This window comes from Arachis ipaensis, chromosome B03, assembly GCF_000816755.2.
Source record: "Arachis ipaensis cultivar K30076 chromosome B03, Araip1.1, whole genome shotgun sequence".
Lineage (NCBI taxonomy): Eukaryota > Viridiplantae > Streptophyta > Magnoliopsida > Fabales > Fabaceae > Arachis > Arachis ipaensis.
In genome coordinates, this window is record NC_029787.2 from 83,708,591 (window position 1) to 83,719,433 (window position 10,843).

Here is a 10,843-nt window from a genome sequence, read left to right on the forward strand (position 1 = left end):
ATTTATTTATTTATTCTGCAAGCTTTGTTCTTTGCTGCTTTTTCTTGCTTCAAGAATCATTTTTATGATTTTTCTGATTATCAAATAACATGTCTCCTTGTCATCATTCTTTCAAGAGCCAACATATTTAACATTCTTAAACAACAACTTCAAAAGACATATGCACTGTTCAAGCATTCATTCAGAAAACAAGAAGCATTGTCACCACATCAATATAATTAAACTAAGTTCAAGGATAAATTCAAAACTCATGTACTTCTTGTTCTTTTGAATTAAAACATTTTTCATTTAAGAGAGGTGATGGATTCATAGGACATTCATAACTTTTAAGACATGGTTACTAACTACTAATGATCATGTAATGAAGACACAAACATGGATAAGCACTTAACATAGAAAACGAAAAACAGAGAAAGTAAGAACAAGGAATGAGTCCACCTTAGTGATGATGGCATTTCCTTCTTGAGGAACCAATAATGTTCTTGAGCTCTTCTATGTCTATTCCTTGCCTTTGTGGCTTGATTCCTAGTGATTTTTGGTATTTCTATCCTCAGTTGCTTCCAATAACCATGTGGAGGGAAGTGCATCCCCTGAGGTATCTCAGGGATCTCTTGATTTGCGGCCACATGTTCTACCACTGAGCTATAGATCCTTTACATAATTGTTTTACCACACCAAACTTAGAATGTTTCTCGCCCTCGAGCAAAAGAAGAAGGAATAGATGAAGAAGAAGATGTGGAAAAAACTAGGATTATGAGGAAGGAAGGTGGGGATCCTGTGGGGTCCACAGATCCTGAGATGATCCTGTAAGGTCCACAGATCTTGAGGTGTCAAGGCATTTACATCCCTGCACCAATTTAGGCATGCAAAATGCCCTTGCACACAACTCTGGGCGTTCAGTGCCAGGTTGGTGCCCATTTTGGGCGTTCAACGCCCATTTGTTGCCCATTTCTGGCGTTGAACGCCAGAACCATGCTTGTTCTGGGCGTTCAGCGCCAGCTCCTCTCTAGGGTGCAATTCTGGCATTCAGCGCCCAGAAGATGCCCATTTTGGGCGTTCAGCGCCCAGATACTGCCCATTTTTGGCGTTCAGCGCCAGAACCATGCTCTGTTCTAGCGTTGAACGCCAGGCAGATGCTTTCTCCAGGGTGTGATTTTTCTTCTGCTGTTTTTGATTCTGTTTTCAATTTTTATATTTATTTTGTGACTCTACATGATCATGAACCTATAAAGACATATAACTAAGAAAAATATAGTTAGATAAATAAAAATTGGGTTGTCTCCCAACAAGCGCTTCTTTAATGTCAGTAGCTTGACAGTGGGCTCTCATGGAGCCTCACAGATGTTCAGAGCTTTGTTGAGACTCTCCAACACCAAACTTAGAGTTTGACTGTGGGGGATTTGTTTGACTCTGCTTTGAGAGAAGCTTTTTCTACTTCCTCTCCATGGATGCAGAGAGAGATCCTTGAGTTGTAAACACAAGGTTGTCCTTATTTAATTGAAAGATCAATTATCCTCTGTCCACATCAATCACAGCTCTTGCTGTGGCTAGAAAAGGTCTTCCTAGGATGATGGATTCATCCTCTTCCTTCCCAGTATCTAAGACTATGAAATCAGCAGGGATGTAAAGGCCTTCAACCTTTACTAACACGTCCTCTACTTGTCCATAAGCCTGTTTTCTTGAATTATCTGCCATCTCTAATGAGATTTTAGCAGCTTGCACCCCATAGATTCCCAGTTTCTCTATTACAGAGAGGGGCATGAGGTTTATCCCTGAACCAAGATCACACAGAGCATTAAAGATCATGGTGCCTATGGTACAAGGTATTATGAACTTTCCAGGATCCTGTCCCTTCTGAGGCAGTGTCAGTTGATCCTAATTACTTAGTTCATTGGTGAACAAGGGAGGTTCATCTTCCCAAGTCTCAATACCGAATAATTGGGCATTTAGCTTCATGATTGCACCAAGGAACTTGGCAGCTTGCTCTTCAGTAACATCCTCATTCTCTTCAGAAGAGGAATACTTATCAGAGCTCATGAATGGCATAAGTAGGTTTAATGGAATCTCTATGGTCTCTAGATGAGCCTCAGATTCCTTTGGTTCCTTAGAGGGAAACTCCTTATTGATCACTGGACGTCCCAGGAGGTCTTCCTCCTTGGGATTCACGTCCTCTCCTTCCCTTACAGGTTCGGCCATGATGCTTATGTCAATGGCCTTGCACTCTCCTTTTGGATTCTCTTCTGTATTGCTTGGGAGAGTACTAGGAGGGATTTCAGTGATCCTTTTACTCAGCTGGCCCACTTGTGCTTCCAAATTTCTAATGGAAGACCTTGTTTCATTCATGAAACTCACAGTGGCCTTAGATAGATCAGAGACTAAGTTTGCTAAGCTAGACAGATTCTGCTCAGAATTCTCTGTCTGTTGCTGAGTGGATGATAGAAAAGGCTTGCTATTGCTAAACCTGTTTCTTCCACCATTATTAAAGCCTTGTTGAGGCCTTTGATCCTTCCATGAGAGATTTGGATGATTTCTCCATGATGGATTATAGGTGTTTCCATAAGGTTCACCCATGTAAATTTAAAAATTGAAATAATTAGTTAATTAAAAAGAAATTTTGAAAAAGAGGGAGATATTTTCGAAAATTAGAGAGAGAGAGTTATTTAGGTAGTTTTGAAAAAGATAAGAAACAAACAAAAAGTTAGTTAGTTAGTTGAAACAATTTTTAAAATCAATTTTGAAAAGATAAGAAGATAAGAAGTTAGAAAAGATATTTTGAAATCAAATTTTTGAAAAAGATAAGATAAGAAGATATTTTTGAAAAGATATGATTGAAATTAGTTTTGAAAAAGATTTGATTTTTTTTAAATCACAATTAATGACTTGATTCACAAGAAATCACAAGATATGATTCTAGAACTTAAAGTTTGAATCTTTCTTAACAAGTAAGTAACAAACTTGAAATTTTTGAATCAAAACATTAATTGATGATGTTATTTTCGAAAATATGATGTAAAATTAAGAAAAAGATTTTTGAAAAATATTTTTGAAATTTTCGAAAATAACTAAAAAAATTGAAGAAAGATTATATTTTTGAAAAAGATTTTGAAAAAGATAAGATTTTTTTTTAATTGAAAATTTGATTTGACTCATAAAAACAACTAGATTTTAAAAATTTTTGAAAAAGTCAAATCTAATTTTCGAAATTTTAAGAGAGAAAAAGGAAAAGATATTTTTTTTTATTTTTGAATTTTTATGATGAGAGAGAAAAACAAGAAAAATGATGCAATGCATGAAAGTTATGGATCAAAACAATGAATGCATGCAAGAATGCCATGAATGTCAAGATGAACACCAAGAACACTTTGAATGTCAAGATGAACACCAAGAACATATTTTTGAAAAATTTTTAATGCAAGGAAAACATGCAAGACACCAAACTTAGAATTCTTTAATGCTTAGACACTAAGAATTCAAGAATGCATATGAAAAACAAGAAAAGACACAAAACATGCAAATGCAAAGATCAAACAAGAAGACTTACCAAGAACAACTTGAAGATCATGAAGAACACTATGAATGCATGAGAATTTTTGAAAAATGCAAGATGCACATGCAATTGACACCAAACTTATAACATGACTCAAGACTCAAACAAGAAACACAAAATATTTTTTATTTTTATGATTTTATGATTTTTTTTTTGTATTCTTATTTTAAAATTTTCGAAAATCATTTTGAAAAAGAAAAAATAAGGATTCCAAAATTTTTAATATGAATTCCAGGAATCTTATTGGTGCACAAATTGTGAATCACACTTTTCACAACTCGTACCACTAACCAGCAAGTGCACTGGGTCGTCCAAGTAATACCTTACGTGAGTAAGGGTCGAATCCCACAGAGATTGTTGGATTGAAGCAATCTATGGTTATTTTGTAAATCTTAGTCAGGAAGTCAATTATGTTTATCAGTTGAATTGTAAATAGACAAGAGAGCATGGATTAAAGGTTACTTGTTATGCAGTAATGGAGAATATGTTGGAGTTTTGGAGATGCTTTGTCTTCTGAATCTCTGCTTTCCTCTGTCTTCTTGTTCACGCACGCACGTCCTCCTATGGCAAGCTGTGTGTTGGTGGATCACCGTTGTCAATGGCTACCTTCCATCCTTCCAGTGAAAACTACGCTCACGCGCTCTGTCACAGCACGGCTAATCACCGGTTGGTTCTCGATCCGGTTGGAATAAAATCCCTTGATTCCTTTGCGTTTGTCACTAACGCCCAGCCTTCAGGAGTTTGAAGCTCATCACAGTCATTCAATCCTTGAATCCTACTCGGAATACCACAGACAAGGTTTAGACTTTCCGGATTCTCATGAATGCCGCCATCAATTCTAGCTCATACCATGAAGATTCTTGATTAAGAGATCTAAGAGATACTCATTCAATCTGATATAGAACGGAGGTGGTTGTCAGGCACACGTTCATGGGTTGAGAATGGTGATGAGTGTCACAAATCATCACCTTCATCACAGTTAAGCGCGAATGAACATCTTAGATAGGAACAAGCGTGTTTGAATAGAAAACAGAAATACTTGCATTAATTCATCGAGACACAGCAGAGCTCCTCACCCCCAACAATGGAGTTTAGAGACTCATGCCGTCAAAGAGTACAAAGTTTAGATCTAAAAATGTCATGAGATGCAAAATAAGTCTCTAAAAGTTGTTTAAATACTAAACTAGTAGCCTAGGTTTACAAAAAATGAGTAAACTATGATGGATGATGCAGAGATCCACTTCTGGGGCTCACTTGGTGTGTGCTGGGCTGAGATTTAAGTAATTCACGTGCAGAGACCATTTGTGGAGTTGAACGCCAGTTTTTGTGCCAGTTTGGGCGTTCAACTCCAGCTTTTGATCCTATTCTGGCGCTGGACGCCAGAATTGGGCAGAGAACTGGCATTGAACGCCAGTTTACGTCGTCTATCCTTGTGCAAAGTATGGACTATTATATATTGATGGAAAGTCCTGGATGTCTACTTTCCAAAGCAATTGGAAGCATGCCATTTCGAGTTCTGTAGCTCCAGAAAATCCACTTTGAGTGCAGGGAGGTCAGAATCCAACAGCATCAGCAGTCCTTTTTCAGCCTGAATCAGATTTTTTTTGCTCAGCTCCTTCAATTTCAGCCAGAAAAATACCTGAAATTACAGAAAAACACACAACTCATAGTAAAGTCCAGAAATATGAATTTTTCCTAAAAACTAATGAAAATAGACTAAAAACTAACTAAAACATACTCAAAACTATATGAAATTAACCCCAAAAAGCGTATAAAATATCCGCTCATCACAACACCAAACTTAAACTGTTGCTTGTCCTTAAGCAACTAGACAAATAAAATAGAAGACTAATAGGTTGAGAGGCAATGATATCTCAGAGTTTTTGATTGAAGCTCAGATTCTAATTAGATGAGCGGGACTAGTAGCTTTTTGCTTCTGAACAGTTTTGGCATCTCACTTTATCCATTGAAGATCAGAGTGATTGGCATCTATAGGAACTTAGAATTCAGATAGTGTTATTGATTCTCTTAGTTCAGTGTGATGATTCTTGAACACAGCTTCTTTATGAGTGTTGGCCGTGGCCCTAAGCACTTTGTTTTCCAGTATTACCACCGGATACATAAATGCCACAGACACATAATTGGGTGAACGTTTCAGATTGTGACTCAGCTTTGCTAAAGTCCCCAATTAGAGGTGTCCAGGGTTCTTAAGCACACTCTTCTTTTTGCCTTGGACCTTGACTTTAACCGCTCAGTCTCAAGTTTTCACTTGACACCTGCACGCCACAAGCACATGGTTAGGGACAGCTTGGTTTAGCTGCTTAGACCAGGATTTTAGTCTTTTAGGCCCTCCTATCCACTGATGCTCAAAGCCTTGGGATCCTTTTTATTTGCCCTTGCCTTTTGATTTTAAGGGTTATTGGCTTTTTCTGCTTGCTTTTTCTCTCTTTTTTTTTTCGCAAGCTTTGTTCTTTGCTGCTTTTTCTTGCTTCAAGAATCATTTTAATGATTTTTCAGATTATCAATAACATGTCTCATGTTCATCATTCTTTCAAGAGCCAACATATTTAACAGTCTTAAACAACAAATTCAAAAGACATATGCACTGTTCAAGCATTCATTCAGAAGACAGAAAGCATTGCCACCACATTTAACTAATTAGAATTTCTCTTATTAAAAATCGAAATTTTATTGTCTCTTATTCAAAAGATCTACTACTTTATTCATGTTTGCTGATGATGAGAAAAATAAACTATAGCTTAATTGGAGATAAAATCAAAATAGATACTAATTACTATTATATGACTCCTAAGGTAAACTTCTATAAGGACACTGTCACAGAGTTAAGGCAGAAATTAGATATGATAGATTTTTGAAAAAGATAAATCTGAATTTTGAAAAAGATAATATGGAGATTTGAAAAAGATATGGATTAGCTGAAAAGATTTTAGAGTGAAAAAGATAGATTTGTTTTCAGAAAAGATTTGAAAAGAGTTGGATTGAATTTGGAAAGAGGGATTTTTAGAAATTAAGGATTTTAGAAATCAGGGTTCTTAACATGTTCATGTAAAAATCATGCATTGAAACATAAAATTTTAAATTAGAATGGAAATACGTGTGGAAAAATGAATTTGGCTCCTCCTTGCTATCCTGGCGTTTGAACGCCCAAACACTGCCTGTTTTGGGCGTTCAGCGCCCAAATGCTGCTGTCCTGGGCATTCAACGCCCAGCTGCTGCCATTACTGGCGTTCAACGCCCAGTGGTTGCCCATTTCTGGCGTTCAACGCCCAGTGGATGCCCATTTTGGGCGTTGAACGCCCAAAATACACTTTTACTGGCGTTTTCTTGCCAGTGAGCTCTTTTTCTCTGTTTTGTGTGCCGAGGTCTTCTGTAAATGATTCCTCACCTTAGTGTCAGTGAACTTTATATAAACAAATAAAAATAACAAATAAAAGAAATAGGGCAAAATGCTTAGAGGATTGTTGCCCCAAGAATCTTTGTAGAGTATGGGCCAATAGAAGCCACATTGGAGGACCTTGGTGACTGTTCGCTCACCTCCGAAATGGCCTCCATATTGAGATCCATGGCAATGCCACAGGATCCTCTGTGCTTCTTCTCTAGGCACACACCTACGGATTCTTCCGTCTGCACATCTCTTAAAGAGATAAGGTTCATCCCACAAGTAATACTTTGCATCAGTAATTAATTTCTTCTTTTGTATCCTGTTGTACTCCTTGGGTATGAACCTTGCAGCTTTATAGTTTGCAATATCGGCAAACCATGGTGCTTTTTGAATGGCAAATAAATACTCATCAGGAAACGTCTCAGAGATCTCAAGAAAGGGGAGGGACGTCCCTTCCACTGGCTCTATCCGGGACAGATGATCAGCCACTTGGTTCTCTGCCCCTTTTCTGTCTCTTATTTCTATATAAAACTCTTGCAAAAGCAATACCCATCTGATGAGCCTGGGTTTTGAATCCTGCTTTGTGAGTAGATATTTAAGAGCAGCATGGTCAGTACACACAATCACTTTTGATCCAACTAAGTATGATCTGAACTTGTCAATGGCGTAAACCACTGCAAGTAATTCTTTTTCTGTGGTTGTGTAATTTTTCTGGGCATCATTTAGAATGCGACTGGCATAATAAATGACGTGCAGAAGCTTGTCATGCCTCTGTCCCAATACTACACCAATGGCATGATCACTGGCATCACACATTAGCTCAAATGGTAACGTCCAGTCTGGTGCAGAAATGACTCCCAGGGTCTTTAAGCTTTTCAGGAAAGCTCTTCAGAATGACTGCACTGCAATTGAGTGCCAGAGTTCGAAGCTGGAGTGACGTGAGAAGCCAACTCCTTGTCTATTCCTGGCGTTTGAATGCCAGAATTGTGCCCATTTTGGGCGTTCAGTGCCAGATCCTGCCCATTTTGGGCATTCAACGCCAGATCCTTGCCCATTTCTGGCGTTGAACGCCAGTCCTGCTTTGTTTCTGGCGTTGAACGCCAGTTTTGGCCATGGTCTGGGCGTTCAGCGCCAGCCTTCCACCAATTTTCTGGCGTTTTATCGCCAGAATTATTTTTTCCTGGGCTCTTACTGTCTTCAGGTGAATTTTGGGTGGTTTGCTCATTTCTTAGTTGAACTGCTTGGCATTCTTCTGCTATTTGCCTTGACAGCTGCTGCTTTGTTTGCTTAAACTGTTCGTCCATATGTATATTAGCCATCCTTGTCTCTTGTAACCTGTCTTTAAATTCGGCTAGCTGCTTTGTTAGAAAGTCCAATTGCTGATTGAATTCAGCAGCTTGTTTTACAGGACTGAGTTCCGCAGTTACTGTTTTAACCTCTTCATTCATGGAAGGGTTGCTGCTTAGGTACAGATGCTGATTCCTGGCAACTATATCAATGAGCTCTTGAGCCTCTTCAATTGTCTTTCTCATGTGGATAGATCCACCAGCTGAGTAATCTAAAGACATCTGGGCTCCTTCTGCAAGCCCATAGTAGAAGATGTCTAACTGAACCCACTCTGAAAACATTTTAGAGGGGCATTTTCGTAGCATCTCTCTGTATCTCTCCCAGGCATCATAAAGAGATTCATTAACTCCTTGTTTAAAGCCTTGGATGTCCAGCCTTAGTTAGAAATATATTTTGAAAATTTGTTTTTAAAATAGAGAGAAAAGATATTTTTTATTTTTAAGAGGAAAGAGAAAAACAGTAAGATAGCATAAGATTTAAAATTTTTAGATCTAATGCTCCTTATTTTCGAAAATTTTGGAGGAAAAACACCAAGGAACACCAAACTTAAAAATTTTAAGATCAAGACACAAGAAAAACTCAAGAACACTTTGAAGACTCACAAGAACACAAGAACCTGAAGGAAGAACACCAAACTTAAAATTTTTAGAAAACCAAAATAAATTTTCGAAAATTTTAAGAAAAATCAACAAGAAAACACCAAACTTAAAGTTTGGCACAGGATTTAATAGAAAAATTATATTTGAAAAAGGTTTAATAAGAAAATAAGGATTCTAAAATTTTAACACGACAATAATACGAGACTCTAAACAAAAAGAGAAATTTTTCCTAATCTAAGCAACAAAATAAACTATTAGTTGTCCAAACACGAACAATCCCCGGCAACGGCGCCAAAAACTTGGTGCACAAATTGTGAATCACACTTTTCACAACTCGTACCACTAACCAGCAAGTGCACTGGGTCATCCAAGTAATACCTTACGTGAGTAAGGGTCGAATCCCACAGAGATTGTTGGATTGAAGCAATCTATGGTTATTTTGTAAATCTTAGTCAGGAAGTCAATTATGTTTATCAGTTGAATTGCAAATAGACAAGAGAGCATGGATTAAAGGTTACTTGTTATGCAGTAATGGAGAATATGTTGGAGTTTTAGAGATGCTTTGTCTTCTGAATCTCTGCTTTCCTCTGTCTTCTTGTTCACGCACGCACGTCCTCTTATGGCAAGCTGTGTGTTGGTGGATCACCGTTGTTAATGGCTACCTTCCATCCTTCCAGTGAAAACTACGCTCACGCACTCTGTCACAGCACGGCTAATCACCGGTTGGTTCTCGAAAGTTTAGATCTAAAAATGTCATGAGATACAAAATAAGTCTCTAAAAGTTGTTTAAATACTAAACTAGTAGCCTAGGATTACAAAAAATGAGTAAACTATGATGGATGATGCAGAGATCCACTTCTGGGATCCACTTGGTGTGTGCTGGGCTGAGATTTAAGAAATTCACGTGCAGAGGCCATTTGTGGAGTTGAACGCCAGTTTTTGTGCCAGTTTGGGCGTTCAACTCCAGCTTTTGATCCTATTCTGGCGCTGGACGCCAGAATTGGGCAGAGAACTGATGTTGAACGCCAGTTTACGTCATCTATCCTTGTGCAAAGTATGGATTATTATATATTGCTGGAAAGCCCTGGATGTCTACTTTCCAACTCAATTGGAAGCATGCCATTTGGAGTTCTGTAGCTCCAGAAAATCCACTTTGAGTGCAGGGAGGTCAGAATCCAACAGCATCAGCAGTCCTTTTTCAGCCTGAATCAGATTTTTTTTGCTCAGCTCCTTGAATTTCAGCCAGAAAAATACCTGAAATTACAGAAAAACACACAACTCATAGTAAAGTCCAGAAATATGAATTTTTCCTAAAAACTAAAGAAAATAGACTAAAAACTAACTAAAACATACTCAAAACTATATGAAATTAACCCCAAAAAGCGTATAAAATATCCGCTCATCACTTATGCTCTTTAGTCTAAAGCTCCAATCAAAGGGTCAGGCATGGCTTAATAGCCAGCCAAGCTTTAGCATGTAACAGGTAGATCATGAACAGTAGTAGGTGGATTAGCACCAACTAGCTTGCTCTTGATAACAAATTGGAAGCCTTAGTCCAAATGAATTTAGACATGGCTTTACAGCCAGCCAGGCTTCACATGCTTCATGAAACACTAGAATTCATTCTTAAAAATTTTTAATAAAATTATAAAATTTTTGAAAACTTTTTTATTTTAAAAAAAAAATTTTCGAAAACAAAGGAGAAAATTTTGAAAGATTTTTTTGAAAATTTTTTTAAAATAAAACAAAAAGAAAATTTCCTAATCTGAGCAACAAGATGAACCGTTAGTTGTCCAAAATCGAACAATCCCCGGCAACGGCGCCAAAAACTTGGTGCGCAGAAATTGTGATTACACTTTGATTATATAAAATTCATTGCTCTTTCTTTCCCTGGTAATGGCGCCAAAAACATGATGCCAATACCATGGTTCACAACTTTGCACAACT